This window comes from Martes martes, assembly GCF_963455335.1.
Source record: "Martes martes genome assembly, chromosome: X".
NCBI lineage: Eukaryota > Metazoa > Chordata > Mammalia > Carnivora > Mustelidae > Martes > Martes martes.
Window position 1 is genome coordinate 54,663,370 of NC_137897.1, and position 21,004 is coordinate 54,684,373.

A 21,004-nucleotide genomic window follows, 5' to 3' on the forward strand; every position below is an offset into this window, starting at 1 on the left:
TTTTCTCTTCAATCTCCTGTTGAGTTTGTAGGTGTTTGGAATGGTTTGATAACTATCTAGCTGAATTCCTGCAACCTGATGTCATTTCAGTCCACTACTCCTCCACCATCTTGCCTCTCTCACTACTAAAACAGTCTTAACTAGCCTGCTTCTTAGTTATATCCCTACTTTATTCATAGTGTTCAGGGTTCAGGTGGTAGCTTCTGGACTTCTTGGCTTTCCTCTCTGGAACCTCATTTTATAAGGAAGCTAAGGTGAGGGCATTCTTGATCTACCATGCCTGGAGCAGAGTTTCTGCCCTGTGAGCAGTAGCTGAGTGTAGAAAAGAGATCCCAGACCTTTCTGCCATGCCCACTCAGATTAGAGCTTCTGAAAACAGGGTTGAGGGATGATGATTAAGGTGGGCATCCTTTCATACCCCATGTGACATTGTAATCCTAGGTTTTGAGTTGGGGGGAACTGCCCGGTGTTCTTGGCTACAACTGCTACAACACTGAGTTGGGGAGCTTGGGAGTAAGGGCAGAGGATGAATCATATTTTAAAAAGTCACAGACTGTCACTGTTCTTACCAAATTTAGATTTTCTTAAATGTTTCTTGGTTTGCTGTGTGACCTTAGGACAATTTTCAGAGAGTTTTAATGGTTGTTACTTTTTTTTAATATTCACCAGTCATGTCTGTCAAGCTCTTCATGCCACTATGCTATAAAAAATTCCCCCTATTCCTTTCTCGTGGTTTTATCCCCAGCTTTTGAGTACCTTATGCATATGTGATTCAGTAATCATCCAAAGACTCAAGGAGATCTCTTAGTAGCATCTCTGGAGCTCACACTCTCTGTCCAAATCCCTCATCTCCTGTATTATCCTGTACAATTTCAAACTACATTGGCCCTTCTGAACTCCAGTCTCTGTCTCTTCAACTCCATGAGCTCTTTTTGAATTCCCTCTCCTTGCACTGTGGCCTTGAAACTGCCTCCACACAGTAAGCTGGGAGAATATTACACTTACTTTGTTTATTTCCCTTTTGAGGGAGATCACAGCCCTATGTTACTTGTCTGGTATTTGAGAAAAGGTTGTTTTATATCCTTTTCTCCTGATTTTCTAGTCACTTAAGGAAGTAGAGTAAATCTGGCCCCTTTTACTTCATCTTGGCTGGAAGTTGAATTCCCTTCCAGTGCTCTTCTGCTACTTAATTTTGCATAGTGGTTAAGAGCCAAAATTCTAGGTTTGATTTCTGCCTTTCTAGTGGTTCAGGCAGATCACTTCACTTTTCAGTGCCTCATCTTCTTCTACAAAGTGAAGATAATAGGAGTACCTCCCTTCTAATATTATGAGGATTAAGTGAGTTAATGCTTGTTAGGTGTTTATAACAGGTTATGGCCAATAAGAAGTTGAAATGAGTTTTAGGTACTATTATCACCACCACCACTATTGCTATTACTACTATCTTCATTTCCAGTATATCATTGGGGAAATTGCCTATGGCATTACTTGTGGAAGAGATATAGAAGAGGACTAGATCAAAATATCTAGCGATTATTGCTAAATATTAAAGACTATAGAGTAGCTGGATTTTTGTATGAACTCTCGTTTATTTGTATTACTGTATAAATTTAAGGTGGTAGACTCTTAGAGATGTAAGAGATCACATGCATTGAGTCACTTATTTTGCACCAGAGCAATGTTAGGCCTGTAGATCTGATTCCCTGGGCTAAGATTGTATAATAAGTCAGTCTATGAATTCCATTAAATGCTTTTGGTGTCACACCATGATATTACTTGTTTTTTCTATACCTCATGCTTTCCTTCACCACAATCCAAGTGAAAATGGTGCTAGTAAATCTCCAAAATTTTGTGATTTAAAAAATTGATGTATAAGATAATGTTGACTGTCCATATGAAGTCTTGGGGTAATTCACCCTAGGGATAGGTGAATATGTTCAATACCCAGGCATTAGCAGAGTATCCATGGCCTGTTTCTATTTTATGAAGATCTGGAAATAGTTAAGGTGGCTAATTTTGGAAATGTGTTGCATTTCCATCTGGTCTGAATCAATGAACTTGAACTTTATGCTACATGAGATGGAGACCTTTTATTTTTTTTAAGTTTTTATTTAAATTCTAGTTAATTAATATACAGTGTAATATGAGTTTCAGGTATACAACATAGTGATTCAACACTTCCATACATCACCCTGTGCTCATCATAAGTGCACTCCTTAATTCCCATCACCTATTTAACCCATTCCCCCATCCACATCCCCTCTGGTAATGATCAGTTTTTTTCTCCATAGTTATGAGTCTATTTCTTGGTTTTCATCTCTCTTTGCTCACTTGGTTTGTTTCCTAAATTCTACATTTGAGTGAAATCATATGGTATTTGTCTTTCCCTGACTGACTTATACTGTCTAGCTCCAGCCACGTCATTGCAAATAGTAAGATTTCATTCTTTTTATGGCTGAGTAATATTCCAGCGTGTGTGTGTGTATACACCAACTCTTCTTTACCTATTCATCAGTCAGTGGACAGTTGGGCTGTTTCCATAATTTGGCTATTGTAGATAATGCTGCTCTAAACAGTAGGGCGCATGTATCCCTTCAAATTGGTATTTTTTGTATTCTTTGGGCAAATACCTAGTAGTGCAATTGCCAGATCCTAAGTTAGTCCTATTTTTAATTTTTTTTTATTTTTTGAGGAACCTCCATAATTTTTTTAATTTTTTGAGGAAGCTCCATACCATTTTCCAGAATGGCTGCATCAGTTTGCTTTGAGGTGGAGACATTTTATAAGACACCAGTTTTAGAGACTGTTATATAATGTTTCCAGAATATTTTTGTGTTTGAATTTTAATTACTTATCTGGGCACAAATAATGGGGTATTCATACTATCTGATGAAAAAAGCAAATGGATGCCTCCTATTGACTTGGATACCCTGCTTTGAGCCCTCAAACTTTCCATGTATGAATGATGTACTGTATTGGGAGAACAATGCATTTGATACTTTACTATAATACTCTTTACCATGTCAAGGTGGTATTATAATAAAACTGACAATCTGTTACTGAATATCTGTGCCCATTGTGCTATACCCTTTACATGCATTATCTCCTTCCTTCTTACAGAAACATTTGGAAGTGAGTATTATATTCCAGTTTTTACAGAGGAGGAAACTGAGGCTCAAAAAAGATGAAGTATCTTTTCCAAGATTACATAGCAAGCCAGGGGTAGATATGGAGTTTTGACCCTAGGTGTCTTATTCTGAAGTCCTGTGCCTCCCACAAGACTTGGAACTACTACTGTGATCTTTGGTCGTAAACTGACGGAAAGGTTTAGAAGCCACTGCACTAATAGATCAGATAAGCAGTTCTTGTGGTTAATGCTGTTTGAGATTGGTGATCTTGCTAGCTAATGGTTCTGCCTCCTGTCTTCCATTAACTCACTTTTAATCAGAGCTATCAAAAAAAAAAAAAAAAAACAAATACGTGGCTTTGAGCTCCAAAATCTTTTCACTTTGGCTCGCCTGTGCTCTGGAGCATCAAAGTGACCTTTTCTTTGCTCATTAAGTAGGAAGAGACCCCATAAATAAAATACTAAAAGCCTCACTAATGGAATTGACTTATCAGAGTTCCAAAACATTGAGTGCTCCAGAAACATTTAGTCATAAAAGCTAATTTATGAAAACCAAGATCTTCTACTCCCCCTTCCTCCTTCCTTCCTTCCCCACTCCCCCCTCATTGTCTTTGTTTCCTTTCATTCTCTCTTTTTTTCTCTTTCACTTTTTCTCTCTCATTCTCTGTCTCCTCACTCATTCTCTTTCTTTTCCTTGTTCTCTCTCTGCCCCCCCATTTTTCGTATTGTAGCTGCCTCTCCTTTATGCAAACACTAAGCAAGAAGTATGTTTGCTTCAGGTTGCCATGGAGATGTTGCAAGTAGGCCTTTTAAAGAAAATGCCCTGTTCCATTAGTGAAATTACCCATATCTTCTAAGGTTGGTAATTTAGGGACAGTTTCCTACATAGAAATTACAGCTCAGGACTCTGAGGTTCAGCCACCCCTCCACCTGAATTTCCATCTTCCTTCATATAGTTTCTTCTCTTCTTAGAGATTTGGATATAATTTTATTAAAGGAAAGGGTGGATTTCTTCAGACATCTATTATGATTTAATTTTTTTTAATCCACAAAACATTTTTGTGACTTCCAGTATGCTCTTTTTCAGAGCAGAAAAGAGGGTACAAATTGGAGACTTAGACATACAAAGCCTGGCTTGGAATGGGAGCAAAAGTGTTTTGGAGTAAAGAGAGCAAAGTCTTAACTCTGGTAAGGAAAAAGATTAAGTTTTTTGCTGGCAAAAGGGGGTTCCTTTCCCCTCATTTGGCACCAGACAAAAAAAAAAAATTGAAGAGCAGCACCAGCCTCTGAATGATAGGAAAAGAGGAGGGCCATACTTTCCTGGCCTGTACAAATGGTACTGCTCTGGTCCCAAGTGGGAATGGATTTGATGTCCCATACACCCATAGAGAGGGGCAACCTCAGGAAGGCCCAAACTTCTGTAAGAGGTGTCTAACACCAATAGAGGTTTCTGCCATGCTCTGCAATAGGCAGCTGTTTCCTCACTTCCAAAAATATGTTCTGAGAGTTTAGGCACTAGGGAGACAGCTATGAATGGACATAGTCCCTACCTTCCTAGAACTTACAGGCCTACTGTTAGAGGTGGTATAGCAACAAATTTCAGGAATAGTTAAGAAAAAATGTCAGATGGTAATCAATATGAAGAAGAATCAGCATAGTAAGATAAAGATAATAATGATGAGAAGCAGTTATGATAAATATTTAGAAGGCCTGTTTCAGGTGATAACATTTAAACTAAGCCTTAGAGATAAGATGAATCTAGCTAAAGAGTCAGGAAAGAGAGTATTACAGGTAAAGGAAAAGGTGAGTTCAAAACCCCTGAGATTAGGACGAGTTTGGCCTTTCTTAGAACGCAAGGGAAAATATGAGTGGAATGAGACATCAGCAGAGGCCAGATTGTTCAGATGGGATTTATCGGCCATGGTAAGCTATTTGGATTTGTTCTGAGTTTAGTAGGAAGCCACTGGAAAATTTTTTTTTTTTTTAAAGATTTTATTTATTTATTTGACAGACAGAGATCACAAGTAGGCAGAGAGGCAGGCCAAGAGAGAGAGAGAGGAGGAAGCAGGCTCCCTGCTGAGCAGAGAGCCCGATGCGGGACTCGATCCCAGGACCCTGGGATCATGACCTGAGCTGAAAGCAGAGGCTTTAACCCACTGAGCCACCCAGGTTCCCGCCACTGGAAAATTTTAAGGAGGAGTACAATTGGTCAGACTGTGCTTTAACAAGATTACTGTTTGCAGAGTGGACATTGGATTGTAGGAGGTCAAGAGTGGAAGCAGGGACACTAGTTAGGACGCAGCCACTTTTGTCCTAGGGAGAGATAATGGAGATAGATAATGGAGATTAGGATGATAATGATGGAGAATGAGAGAAGTGGGAGGATTTGGGTTATAATTTGAAGATACAGTCATCATGGCTTGCTGATGAATTGGACATGGGGCTAGAGAAAAGGAAAAAACTAGGACTATCCTCTCTTTCTAGTTTTAGTATTTACAAAGCTCAGACTAGAGTGTTGGAAATTTGGTGGTTAGTATTAGCTGGTGTGACAGTTACTTGGAAAAATAGAAGCCCAAATAAGACTGGCAGAGCTCAGGAACTGACAGACTAACATCAGTCAGTTCAACAGCTGCCATGCCAGTGAGGAGGGCAAGTGCAAGAGGATGAAAAATAGCCCCTTGGAGAGGAGACTGGCAGTAGAAAGCTACTTGGCCCACTCCTGTGGTGGGGGGAGCAGTTAGCAGGTACCTGAGAGATACTGCCTGGCCCAGGAGAGAATGGGAAAACTTGGAGATTCAGGATTTGGGTCAGGGGGACTGGGGTAGTTTGCTGTCTCTTGGCCGCCTTCATTGTGAGCCAGATATCTTAATTTCAGCCCTCAGGCTACTAGGATCCATATAAACACCTGTCAAATATGGAATAGAAAAAAATCTTTGGATATGAAAAAAAACATTTTTCTACTTAGAGCTGATTAGGTAAAGGGATGAGAAATAAGATGATTTGCAAGTTCTGTTTCTACCGATCTCCAGGAATGTGCAAAGCTCTATTACTAAGGACTGTGCTAAAGAGGCCTGTCATGTGGTATGTTGTAAGTGTGCATCATGTAAACAGTGTTAGGATTGGTGGTGCTGGTTGCCTTTAAAGAATCATTGCTTTAATATTACTACATTTAAAAAAAAAAGGAAAAGCAGGGGATCTTTAGGATAATTGGTAAACCAACAACCATCATTTGACTATCTCCTTTATGAAGACAGCATAGTACAGTAGCTAAAAGCATCGACTCTTGAGATGCCTGGGTTCTAATCTGTGTTCCACCACTTACTTGAAGCATGACCTTTGGGTCAGTTAGTTAATCTTCTCTAAGCTTAAGTTTTTGTCATCGATAAAATGAGGATAATGTGGGGTGCCTGGGTGGCTCAGTGGGTTAAAGCCTCTGCCTTCAGCTCAGGTCATGATCCCAGGGTCCTGGGGTCAAGCCCCACATCGGGCTCTCTGCTCAGCGGGGAGCCTGCTTCTCTTCCTCTCTCTCTCTGCCTGCCTCTCTGCCTACTTGTGATCTCTGGCAAATAAATTAAAAAAAAAAAGGTTAGCAGTCTTTAATTTAAAAAAAAAAATGAGGATAATGTAACTTCCCCTCATGAGGTTGTGTTGATGATTAGGTATGTTGATATTGGGGCACCTGGGTGGCTCAGTGGGGGTTAAAGCCTCTGCCTTCAGCTCAGGTCATGATCCCAGGGTCCTGGGATCGAGCCCCGCATTGGGCTGTCTGCTCGGCAGGGAGCCTGCTTCTCCCCTCCCTCTCTGCCTGCCTCTCTACCTACTTGTGATCTGTCAAAATAAAAAGATATGTTGATATTTATAAAGTGCTTAAAACACTATCTTATTAGTGTTTGTTAAATAACATAAAATAAACAAGCACTTGGATAGGAGGCTAATCAAAAAAATGTAAGACTGACCCAAAATACCGGGTCATTGTGTAGAGTGGGCAGGACAAAAAAAAAGCAATTGACTGGGAGTTAAGACGCAGGTGTAGAGCGGCTCTGAAGTAGGACTGGGGGTGCCTGTTAGGACTTGATTAGTCTTTTCCTGGTTATAAGAAAGGAGTTAATATAGATCTCTTGAGGCCCAGAGATAGGTGAAGAATCCCTAGATTCTCTAACACTGAACTATATATAAATAATTGAAATAATGCCATGCTGACATTAGATCTAATAGAATATTCATCCCTGAAAAACCACTGTTTTTCCAAAGCTAAATATAACTCCTGTGTCCTTTTAGAAATGATGTCCTTATAGAAACCTCACTGAACTTCCTTCCTTCCTTCCTTTCTTTCTCTCTCTCTTTCTTTCTTTGTTGGAGGAGAGGGAGCTATCACTTCTGTCAGGAGAAGGGATGAAGTAAAAAAAAAAACAAAAAACCTTTTATAGTTTATTTTCCTCCTATTAACCGAGACATTTCCTCCTCTGTCCTATTTTATCCCAAGTGTTCCTATCCAAAAGACATATAATTGCATTCTTTATATATTATACTGAGTAGTGTTTATAAACATCAAATGGCAAAAGTCAACATCTGTGGATGGATCAGGATAGTAATTTATCTTATTCCATCTGTGGAATACACACACAGAGTTAAGACCCTTTTCAGAGTTATAGAGCTACATGGATCTGGAGGGGTCTCATCTATCTTCCTCAACTCTACCTACAACTTTCTAGAAAGACGAGTCTCTTATTTTTACAGGGCCCTTGGGAGTGAAATTTTGTAATCTTCTCCTAAGTCCTTTATGTCATGAATATAGATGCAAAAATCCTCAACAAACATTAGCACTGAATCCAACAATACATTTAAAATATCATACACTACGATCAAATGGGATTTATTCCTGGGATGCAAGGGTGCTTCAGTATTCACAAAACTCAATGTGATATGTCACATTAATAGATGAAAGCATAAAAATCATATGATCATTTCAGTAGATGCAGAAAAAGCATTTGACAAAGTATAACATCCATTCATGTTTAAGGCCCTCTGCAAAGTAAGTCTAGAAGGAATATATTTTAATATAATAAAGGTCTTATGTGACAACATCATACTCAATGGGGGGAAACTGAGAGTGTTTCCCCTAAGGTTAGAAACAAGATAGGGATATCCTATCTCACCAATTTTCTTTAGCATAGTACTGGAAGTCCTAGCCACAGCAATTAGACAACATAAAGAAGTAAAAGGCATGCAGGTTGGTAAGGAAGAAGCAAAACTCTGACTTTATTCATATGACATGATATTGTATATAGAAAACCTAAAAGATTCCACCAAAAAACTGCTAGAACTGATAAATGAATTCAGTAAAGTTGCAGAATTTAAAACAATGAAACAGCAGAAAGAGAAATAAAGAAAGCAATCCCATTTACAATTGCACCCAAAACAATACAATATCTAGGAATAAACCTAGCTGAAGAAGTGAAAGACCTGTACTCTGAAAACTATAAAACACTGATGAAAGAAATTGAAGATGACACAAAGTAATGGAATGACATTCCATGCTCATGGATTGGAAGAACAGATATCATTAAAATGTCTATACTACCCAAACAATCACATATTTAATGCAATCCCTATAAAAATACCAAATAGAAGAAAGAGTCCAAGCTCTCATTTTTCACAGAGCTAGAACAAACAATCTTAAAATTTGTATGGAACCACAAAAGATCCTGAATACCCAAAGCAACACTGAAAAAGAAAAGCAAAGTTGGAGGCATCACAATTCCATACTTCAAGTTATATTACAAAGCTGTAGTGATCAAAACAGTATGGAACTGGCACAAAAATAGACACATAGATCAATGGTACAGAATAGAAAACCCAGAAATAAACCCACAACTATATGGTTGATTAATCTTAAAGGAAGAATGAATATCCAATGGGGAAAAGACAATCTCTTAAAGAATATGGTATTGTTTTGTTCATTCAAAAGAATGAAGCTGGACCATTTTCACCATACACAAAAATAACCTCAAAATGGATTATGGACTAAATGTGAGACCTGAAACCATGAAAATCCTTTCAGAGAGCACAGGCCATCATCTCTGACATTGTTGGTAGCAACGTTTTTCTAGATAGGTCTTCTGGGGCAAGGGAAACAGAAGCAAAAATAAACTATTGGGGACTACATTAAATAAAAAAAGTTTCTGCATAATGAAGATCACAATGAACAAAACTAAAAGGCAAGCCATTGAATGGGAGAAGATATTCACAAACCACACATCTAATAAAGGGTTAGCATCCAAAATATATAAAGAACTGATACAACTCAATACCCAAAAAACAAATAATCCAATTACAATATAAGCAGAAGACATGAACAGACATTTTTCCAAAGAAGACATATAAATGGCCAAAAGACACACAAAAAGATGTTCAACATCATTCATCATCATGAAAAAGAAATTAAAACTACAATGAGATATCACCTCATACCTGGCAGAAGGCTAAAATAAAAACACAAGAAACAATAATGTGGTGAAAAAGGAACATTGTTGCACTGTTTGTGGGAATGCAAACTGGTGCACCCACTATGGAAAACAGTATGGAGATTCCTCAAGAAGTTAAAATTAGAACTACCCTATGAGCCAGCAATTGCACTACTGGGTGTTCACCCAAAAAATACAAAAACATCATTTCGAAGGTATACATGCACCTTTATGTTCCTATGCTTATTACAACATTATTTACAATAGCCAAAGTATGGAAGCAGTCCAAATGTCCACTGATGAATATATATATATATGTGTATGTGTGTGTGTGTATATATATATATATATATATATATATATAAATTCAGAAGTGCAAAAGAATGAAATAGTAACATTTTCAACAATATGGATGGAGGTAAAGAATATAATGCTACATGAAGTAAGTCAAAGAAAGAATATACAATATGATCTTGTATGTAGAATTTAAGAAATAAACGAGCAAAGGGGAAAAAGACAAACCAAGAAACAGACTCTTAACTGTAGAGAACAAACTGATGGTTACCAGAGGTGATGGTGGTGGGGAATTGGGGGTAATAAGGGATGAGGATTAAAGAGTATACTTAATCATGATAAAAAAAAATTTAATAGCATTTTTAAAAGTCCAAACAGATAACCCAGTAATTCTATTAGGTATATACTTGAGAAATCAAAACGTATGTTGACACAAAATTTTGTACAAAGATGTTCAAAGAAGCATTATTCATAATAGCCAAAAAGAGGAGACAACCTGAATGTCCACCAACAGATAGTTGGGTAAATAAATTGTGATGTCACAGCACAATAGATTATTATTTGTATTAAAAAAGGAAGTTCTGATATATGCTACAACATGGATGAAACTTGAAACATGCTAAGTAAAAGAAACTGGTCAAAAAGATATGTAATATATTATTCCTCTATATGAAATATCCAGAAAGTACAAATTCATACAGACAGAAAAGTAGATCAGTGACTGAGACCAGAACAGGGATGAGGGCTGCAGCAGGAATAAGGAATAACTGCTAATGAGTACAGGGTTTCTTTCTGGGATGTTAAAAAAACTTTCAAGTTACATTGTGGTGATGGTGTACAACTCTATGTACTGAAAACCACTAAAAAATATATACCATAAGCAGGTGAATTTTATGGTATATGAAATCTGTCACAATAAAAACTGTTTGAAAAGAAAAAGAAAGAAAAGAGTAAGAAGCAATCCAGCTACCCTGCTGGAAAGACTAAATGGAGAGGGCATATGGAGAGAAGTAGCACTGGAACTACATGCGGAAGGAGAGATGCCCTGCCTTCCCAGCGTTAAAATCAAGCTTTTAAATAACTCCAGCCCCAGCCATCAAGTACTGCAATTGTACAAGAGAACCTGAGCAAGATTAGCAGAACTGCCCAGCTGAGTCAAATCTACACATAGAACTATGGAATCTAATAAAACCAATTTTATTTTAAGCCACTAAGTTTGGGGGTAGTTTGTTTTACATTGAGAGATAACCAGAACAGCAATTTGGGAAAAGATACCATAGACTCCAAATGGGTCAGAGATTTAAATGGAAACCTGAAACAGCACAAGTATTAGAAGAAAATATGGGTTAATCCTTCTATAACCAGCATAAGGGGAAAGATTTTTCTAGTTGTGTTTCAAAATAAAGACATAATAAAATAAAAGATTGATACATTTAATTACTTTTAAAAATTAAAGGGTTTGCAGGGCAGAATCTCCATTAATAAATAAAGGGGGAGACGCTGCGGACCAGGAACCCGGAACTGCTCCAAGGAAATGAATAATAGCTCTTCATGTCTGCAATAAAAAAGACTTCAAGTCCAATAAAACTACATTGCCAAAAAAAAAAAAAAAGGAAAAGAAAAGAAACAGAATTGGAAAGAGTAAAAAAGTAGAAGAGGCAGATCCTGAAAAAGTGGTGGAAAAAGTATTGAACTGACATGTAGTAAGTGGGAAGGTGGGAGTATTTCCTGAGGAGGAAGGGATTTTACAGATGCTGACAGTACTTGGGAACCTGAAGAATTTTTTCATTGTCCAGAGTTAATTGCAGGATTTCTTATTTCTCAAAAAGCTGTTAAAGAAAAATATGGTACAAAAAGAAAACCTGTATCTGACAGTGAATCAGATGACAGCAAATCAAAGAAGAGAAGAGATACTGCTGATAAACCAAGAGGCTTTGCCAGAGGTCTTGATCCTGAAGGAAAAATTGGTGCCACAGACAGCAGTGGAAAATTAATGTTCCTCATGAAATGGAAAGATTCAGATGAGGCAGACTTGGTGCTAGCAAAAGAGGCAATTATGAAGTGTCCTCAAATTGTAATTGCTTTTTATGAAGAGAGACTAACTTGGCATTCTTGTCCAGAAGATGAAGCTCAATAATTTTGTTGCTTTTTGTATATATTACATGTAAAATCTAGGTTTTGGTTTTTGGATTTATTAGCATGGAGTAACATTCTAATGAAAATCAAGTTTGATATGTTCATTTTGAAGTAGTATTGGGGGAGTTGCTGGGCAGTTTTTTTCATCTAGAGCACTGGTTAGCTTGAACAAATAAAAGCTTTCCTTTATCAGAAAAGGATATTCGAGACCATGGTATATTATTCTCCTGCATTAGAGAACACCTTTTTAAAATGTTGGGGGAAATCTTCATAATCATTACTCAATCAGAATTTTGTTTAACTTCCGTATACCTGAGTTTTTTGTTTGTTTTAGGGGTTTTTTTGTGTGTGTACATAAAAATACATATGTAAATGATTTTCTTTCTTTTTTTAAACATTCACTGAAACAAAAATAGCATTTTATCATCATAGATAAGCCTGTGTTTCTGGGATGCCATCATTTTCAGCAACCTAAGAAATCACTTGAAGTTAAATTGAAATTTTTCTGAAGTCTTAGCCTATCAAATTTTGTAACTAATTGGGCAATTTAAATATAATGTAAACAATTTAAATTGGACAATTTTAAATCAGCTATATCAGAATCCATATGCCTATCTACAGTCCTATAAATGCAAGTTTATTTGCAATATCACTGAATAGAAAATTTTATCACTATCAACAACCTCCCCACCCAAGTGAGAAAACTAGACAAGTCCTGGTGCGTTTTAATTAAGTCAGTAAAACTTACTTAAGTGGACGTTTAAAGGAAGAAGTTGAAATCCTTGCTTTGCATTGATTAAAAGGTCCTGATTCATGGTATGTCTAAGCCTTTGTTCATGGAAATATAATCATAATCAGAAGGTTAGAGATGTTGACAATTTAGGACCTACTGGAATAAATGGTTAACAAACTTCTATGTTCTAAATTCTTTGACTTGCGTGTTTTTCTTTACTCCAACTCATTCCTTAGATGTAGCCTCAGTCTTCTCAATATTTGAGTTACTAATTCAGCAGAAACCAGGAAAACCAGTAACTTTGTAGTAGTCAGAATGTTATCCAAATTTATATTGTTTACTTTATTGTAAGTAATGGTAAACAGTGGTCAATAGTTTTTGGGGTTTTGTGGGTTTTTTGTTTTGTTTTGTTTTGTTTGTTGTTTTGTTTTGTTTTTAAGCCTGATGTGGGGCTTAAACTCATGACCCTGAGATCAAGACCCAAGCTGAGATCAAGAGTCAGACATTTAACCTACTGAGCCACTTAGGTGCCCCAATAAATGACCTTATTTTTCTTTAAAATAAATAAAAGGGCCCTTGGGAATCAAATTTTGTAACCTCCTTCTAAGCCATTTCTGAATGAAATTTTGTTGTCTCCTTCTAAGCCTTTCATTGTCAGGACATCTTCCGTTTTATTCAAGTAAAATCCCATTACAAAGACGAAGGTATTCCATACCCTCCTGATGCTCTATAGTAATAGTGCTTCTTTGCACTGACTGTAGTGGACTACATTACTACAAAAAAACCTATACAAGAAAATGCTTTTGGGGGGTTCTGATTTAGTAACAGCTTGTTTATAATACAAATATATGGTTTCATGTCTGCTTTGTGTGGGGAAGAAGAGGATAAAACTCTACAAGAGAGGATAAAACTCTACAAGAGGTGTGAGAGGTTTGCTTTCATAACCTTTCCTTGTTACTACTAGGTTGTGATCACATGATAATTTATCATTAACAGCATGAAGTGAGTGCTCTTATTTTCTGGGCCTATGTGATTTCTAGCACTACACCAATTATTTTTAAAAATTCTACTCAAACCAAAATGTGAGGGTTAGTTGAGGGGAGAACAATTAGTGGGGAACTCTGACCTGCATTTAACATGAGTCCCCTTTCTTTTTCCCAGTATTTGTTAGTCTCTGGGTCATTTTGATGTTCTAATTTTTCTTAATGTAGCCTAGGAGAAAGTCCTGGTAGAGCCTAATGAACTCAGAAGAAAGTAGTTAAGCTAAGTCTCCTTAGTAATTAAAGGGTGTGCTGCAAATAATTTAGTAATTAAAGAGGGGGCTGACCAAACTTGGTTGGTCAAGTGTGATAGCTCAGAGTTAACATTTATTTAGCCAACTTAATTCCAAGGTTGAGCATGAAATCTCTTTTTCCGAATAGTATTGATTGTATGATCCTGAGTATTCAAGATTAAATCATGTTAATCCAATATATCTCTTGTAGGTTATCATCTGGTATACATTTGACTTACTGTAGTCCATACTCCTTTCCTTATAACTGAAAAGATATTTTAACTTCATCCCAGCAGATACTATGTTAGCTGCTTAACATGTCCATAAGGAAGAAAATCTTATACATTTAATTCTGCCTGGAGGAGGTACTGCAAAGCATTACGAACAGAAAGCTGAAATTTCATAATAAAACCATTGTAGATAAGGTGTCAAAATGCCGTTTTAATCAAATTTTAATCATCTTGACTTCACCTGTCACATCGTGTTTTATTTTCTATTAGCCACACACCTCTGAAATGCTCACCAAGGGGCATTGGTGATAGAATCTACACCTGTCCTGATATGTTTGCATGGCCAGGATTTGATAGAACTTTGTGCAAAGATCTCCATATGGGTGCAGTCTCTCCATATGGAATAAACTCTTTATGTGGCTACAGATAAGAACTTAATAGCATCTCTTGGCTATAGAGTCATCCTTCTCAAGCAATTTGCATTCTTGTTGTGTATCACTCTGAAGTAGGGTTTATACTGAAATGTACTTTAGATGCTAAAATAATTCATGTTTGTATCCCTCCAGTTCTATTACCATATGCTCTTTGTAACTTTTATTTACGACTACTTGCAAATGTCAGGTACAGTGTTTAGAAGGTGTCCATCTTCATCTGTATAACAAAGAGTAAGGATTGGGCATTGTGATTCATCTAGATAATTGAGCATAAGCTAAAAACTCCAGGGGGATGGAGAGTAAGACTATAGCTCATGAATTGGATGAAATAGGGACCTTATATGAAGTGTTCCAATGACATGGGCTAGATTTTCCTAGAGAAAGAAGATTTCGTGTTGAAGTGTTACCTCTATGTTTTTAGAAAGAGTTTGACAATCACAGTTTATGGATTATTCTAGTATGCTTGCTTCTCCCTCTTCCTTTGCCCACATTTGGGCTTTTTTTTTTCACTGTTACTTAGGCCTAGGAACAGCATTTATATTCAGCAAATATTTTTTGAGCAAAAGTTTGACAAAAAAAAAAGACATTTTTCTCTGTGTTGATGTTTATGTAAGCAGTTGCTGAAGGGGATTTGGGATTATGTCTGATTCCCAGTTCCACACAATTTACATATTATTTGATCTGTTTATCTTCTAATGCATTTTTATTTTTATTTTTATTTATTTTTTAAAAGATTTTATTTATTTGACAGAGAGATCACAAGTAGCCAGAGAGGCAGGCAGATAGAGAGGGGAGGAAGCAGGCTCCCTGCGGAGCGCAGAGCCCCATGCGGGGCTCAATCCCAGGACCCTGAGACCATGACCCGAGCTGAAGGCAGAGGCTTTAACCCACTGAGCCACCCAGGCACCCCTGCGTTTTTATTTTTAAAGTCTACCTCAAGTCATTAAATATTTGCATTAATTGAAAAATGGAATTTATTACTCAATAACTGTGTATCTTAAAGTTTCTTTACCCTCTGTTTTTTTTTTTAGGCAAATCAATGGCTTTATGTTTTTTTAGGCAGCATTGTTCCTCTAATATAGCATTGTAACTAGTGATAACTAATCATTATATTCAATCATTCAACCAGTGATTGAATATATTCAATTCCAAGTGGACCAGTGTCATTTTTCTGTACAGAGGGAGTGAATAAGATTATCTGTAGATTAGCCAGAAGGAAAATGGCTTTGTGTTTTACCTTTGTAGCAGACTCTTGGAAGGTATTTAATTTGATACTGTTATCTGTAAGAAATAGAATAAAGCAGGATGAAGCAAGTACGTTCAAATAAATGTGTAGCTGACGGCAGTCTTGAAAGCAGAAAGTGCTAATTTTTTACTTTTAAAAAAATCTGGAGGAGGGCCCCAAATAATTCAGGGGAGGAAAAATTATGTCCAAGTGAAATCACATGACTAAGTAGATAATTCCAGTGAAACCCAGGAAGAACCGCATTAGTGATAGTCTGTAAGTATACACAGTACTTTACAATAAGTTGATTGCACTAAACAAAGAAGAAAATCCTTTCTCTGAGGAGCTTACAATCTAAAGATACAAGTTAGTACAGTGCAGTATAGAATGAGAACAATAAGTGAGCCCCATAGTGGGTGGTCTTCATAGCTGAAATGCTTCAAAAACAAATGCCTTCTTGGAAAGGTAGAGGTTTGAGAGGGAGTGTTCCAGGCGTGCAAAGAAGTGGAAAGCTATTCTTTGGGGGCTGGGAGGTGAGGGGAAGGAGGGAGGGTTGGATTGAGTGTCTGAAAAGAGGCTCAATATAAGGACGAGTAAAGAGATCAGACTAACATTGGCATAGTAGAGTTTGGTGATTTAAAGAACAAGATGAAATGCCAGTAGAGGAGAATTTAGAGAGAGGGGACAAACAACATACCATCCGACTTTCTATTACAGCAATTACCACATCTTTAAAGACCCAGATATGGAGAATGCTGCTTGCAACAGCTTCTTGCCAATGTGAATGGCTTCTACAACAGAATAGTCCGGAATGGTTCCATTGAGATACTGTATGTGAAAGGGCTTTGTAAGCAGCAAAGCAGTACAAATGTAAGTCATCATCATATTGTGCTTAGCTTTGACTTCATTAAATTTTTGTTTGGTTATATATTTTAAGACAAAAGGTTAGCAATAGAACTTCCTATTTTCAGAGATGTTGTCAAGAACAGATTTGTTATTATAAATGCTTCATTTATTTCCTTGTTAGATTATTACAAATGCTTATAGTACATGTTCCTCAGAGAGTTCTCTCTACTTTCCTTAGAGTTGGACTAATATTACTGAAGATCTTTTTCATCTTTTTTCTTGCTCTCTCTCTTGCTACCCAGTCTTTTCTTTTCCACCTCTGTTCATATGGTCATGTATTTTTTTTAGTATCATATATCATTTTATACTCTACCTCATTCTAACAGGATTTGAGTTGGTTTATTGAGAAATTATTTAAAAAAACAGGATGAATAAATTGACAGAGAAATGAGTGTGAAGGAATAATAAATGTAAGAAACTGAAATGAGGCCATGGTAAGTTTTAAACCGAGTACGTAGTACTGGAGATTTTATAGCTGTGCCCTAAGTTTGGCTCTAAGTGTCTTAGCAGACAGATCAAAGAGGGAAATATTAGCTATAAGATTTTCAGGGGTCCATGAGGTAAAAATGAACAAATTTCTCAGAAGAAGCAAGCATAGATTTTCTTTAGACCTGTGAGAAATTCATCCCATGGATTTTTATGAATATCAGTTTGGTGAGTTTGGATTTTATCCTGAAGGCACTAGGAAGACAGTGAAAGCTTTTGATCCAGGGGATGACATACACAAAGATGTCTTTACAGCAGATACAGGAAAGCTCAAATGAGTTGGGGGAGATTAAATATAAGAAAACAAGTTAGAGATGAACTCTAAGGGTTGGAACGAGGATGTATCAGAAAGAATGGAAAGCAAAGGAAAGCTATAGGAAGGGTTAAAAAAATCACCAGGGTCACTGCTTAGATATGAATGGAATGGAAGGAATCAAGGGTGTCTATAGGATTCAGTTCTACCTAGAGTGATGGCATCATAATCCCTGGCAAATATAAGAGGAGGAGCAATATGTTAAATCAGAAAGCACAGAAAATTTTGAAAAAGGTAAGATAACCACTATGGATTCTTTTTTTTTTTTAAGATTTTATTTTATTTATTTGACAGAAAGAGAGATCACAAGTAGGCAAAGAGGCAGGCAGAGAGAGGGGGGAAGCAGGGTCCCTGCTGAGCAGAGAGCCCGATGCGGGGCTCGATCCCAGGACTCTGAGATCATGACCTGAGCTGAAGGCAGAGGCTTAACCCACTGAGCCACCCAGGCACCCCACCACTATGGATTCTTATAGTCCCATTTTGGAGTAAGCAGAACAAAATAAATGGAAAGCTACCATTTTTTAACACTTTGTTTTACTAAGTGCTTTTATGTACAGTATTTTATTTTGTCATTATGACAGTCCTATAAGGGAGGTAGTAAATATACACATTTTACAGATAAAAAAAATCTGTGACTTAATGCTTAACTGATGCATGTGAAGCCATATATGACTAGTAAGTGCCTTGTTCACCCCGCCCCCGTCTTTGACACCACCTCAAGAAGACCTTCTGCTTGGAGTTATTCATGTAATACTATATGACAAAATCAAGACAAGGTTAGAGTTTTGCCAAAATTATGACCTCAAGTTTTTGCTTTGCTCTACTATACCTGTTCTACTGGGGACACTTAATATGACTAGAATTGTTTGCCCCTACACTAAATGTCTCCAGACTGCTATGCTTTTTAAATTTCATATCTGCTTTTTATAGTTCTTTAATCTCTTCCACTGCTGTCAGCTGTTACTACTTGATGTATTTGGCAGTTCCCCATTCCTAATCAGTGCCCCTGGAACCAGATAAATATGCTTGTTATTTTTAGACACAATTTTAAGAGTGACTATACATTAAAGACATAGGCAATCCTATTATGATAACCTAACCCTAATGTTATGTTTTGCTATATTTTATGAGCAAATATACATCTTAATGCTTGATCATTAGAATGTATGTTATTGGCTGTCTTCTAGGTTATTGGCTAGATCGTTGAAGTGTCATCTTGTGCCTAGGTTGTTGGCTAGATAGTTGAAGATACTGGATAAGTTACCTAGAAAGGTATATATATATATATTTACTGTATAACCACTGAGCATTACTTTTCAAAAGCAGATGCTGTTGGTGGCAACATGGAAATGTAACAATGCTTTACTCACAGAAGTTTGTGTATTTTTGGTGCATAGCAGTCTAGTTGCCAAAGGCTTGAGATGACTACCCAATCCCTTTTATTCCGGAATGATTTGTGGCCACTTCTCTGAGTCCCCAATGCCCTTTGCTAGAAAGGTTACGGATATTCCCTTTTGTTTCCAAAAAATCTTCCCTCCTGAGACAGCTACAGAAGCTTCCAACCAGCCCTTCCCTGATTCACTTGTCTCTCCCTTTTTCCCTCTGTGAGGAAGCTTTTAATAAAGATTTATTGACTACCCACAGGGGCATTGTGCCTATAGGAAGCACTGCACTCCTCAGTGTGAAATCTGTGTCACCAGCTGACTGAATAAAACATTTTGTGACACTTGGTACAGTGTGTGCATAATTCAGGTGTGTGGATTGTGGACAGCCTGGGCTTTATGAGTGCCCAGCCTACCTCTAAACATAAATGGTGTTTTTTTCCAAATCTACTTTTCAAATTTATTTTATTATTTTTTAAATTTTATTTATTTATTTGACAGAGAGAGAGCACAAGCAGGCAGAGCAGCAGGCAGAGGGAAAGAGAAAAGCAGGCTTCCCACTGAGCAGAGAGCCTGACATGTGGCTTGGTTCCAGAACCCCGGGATTATGACCTGAGCTGAAGGCAGATGCTTAACCCCCTGAGACACCCAAGTGCCCCTCGAATTAATTTTAAAGATGATGGACAGTCAGTAATCAGTGCATTCATTAAGCGAACTGAACTGGATGGAAATAATAGAGGAAGAGGATAGGAAAGGTGATCTCCCCTTATATTCTATTGGGAGATGAAATTAATAAAAGTTATCCTTAGAATTCAGCAAAGTCAGTAACTAAAACTCTTGACCTTTCAGATGTTGATAGGTAAGATTGTATTCTTCATGATGTTAGGAAGGGAAAGTGTTTATTTCTTTGCATAGATACTTTGGGACAAAGAAGCTACTTTTATTGTTAGCTAGAAATACCTACATATCACCTTGTGCCCAGGAAAATGAGAATGATTTTGGATTTGCTGTGGCCTATGGAAAATATAGCTCTGCTACTAGCATCTCATGGCTTGAAATTGGGCTTTGGTAGAGAGTTTCTGGATTGATGGTCTTTAGAACCCATGACCACAGATAAGATTTACAAAGATGATTGGTAGAATACAATTCCTGATGCCCTTACATAAATGCATTTAAGCCATCAAAGTATTTTCTGGAAATAAACAGGGCATTCCAGCCTTCCTGAGAGTGAAGGAGATTTCCTAGAAGCTTTTGGGCTTTAGTGGTTGTCCTGCTTTGCAAGTGACCATGTCATTATATCCATTTTTGACTGACCTTTCAGGAAAGAAATTGCTTTCCATTTTTTTGTTTTTTCGTCTAAGTATCTATTACAGGAACATACATTTGGTGGGCAATCAAACATCTCTGATGAGATGTTTATTGGTGAATGAAAAATGTTTTCTGAAGGGAGCAAGTGGTATGAGTATGCTCTCTAAAGATAATCAGATTTATCAGTTTGAAAATATGACAATGCAACTGAAATATCTAGATTGAATGGAAAGCTATGAATTATGGCTACAGAACGCTTCAGCTCCTCCCTTATGTGACCTCGACTTTGGCAGTATAATGAAAGTAAATTATTAAACATTTAAAAGGCTTCACTAAATGAAAACAATTAACAGCTTGATATGTTATATTTGGACCTAGCACTAGAGAGGCTTCACTGGTTATAGTGCTTGTGAGCACTGAAGCCAGCCCTTGATATTTGAGGTACATTATGCACATTTCCCCAGAGCAGCATGATTTGGAGTTCTCTGTCTGATGCATCAGTTAGCTTTAGTGCCCTCTGACTAAAAAGGATATGATGATGGGTGATTATCAGGCATAAGATTTAAACCAATGAGATTCGAGGCTCTAGACTTTAATTGCGTTTCATCTGTCAACTGCATTGAACTTTCCTTTCAAAAACCAGACTAACATTGACCTGCGAGAGTCTATGGGGAGGCTCTGCTATAATAAATC

General features: G+C 37.2%; 1 protein-coding gene and 1 pseudogene across 9 annotated transcripts in view; both read left to right on the forward strand.

Moving 5' to 3' along the window:
• The window catches only part of EDA (ectodysplasin A), a gene marked incomplete at both ends in the record, with an annotated part of 430,893 nt that overhangs the window by 135,431 nt on the left and 274,458 nt on the right, over window positions 1–21,004 (forward strand). The window lies entirely within an intron of this gene.
• Window positions 4,880–12,022, forward strand: LOC308336977 (chromobox protein homolog 3-like; annotated as a pseudogene). The gene is made up of 2 exons: window positions 4,880–5,050; window positions 11,499–12,022. The product of its transcript is annotated as a chromobox protein homolog 3-like (transcript).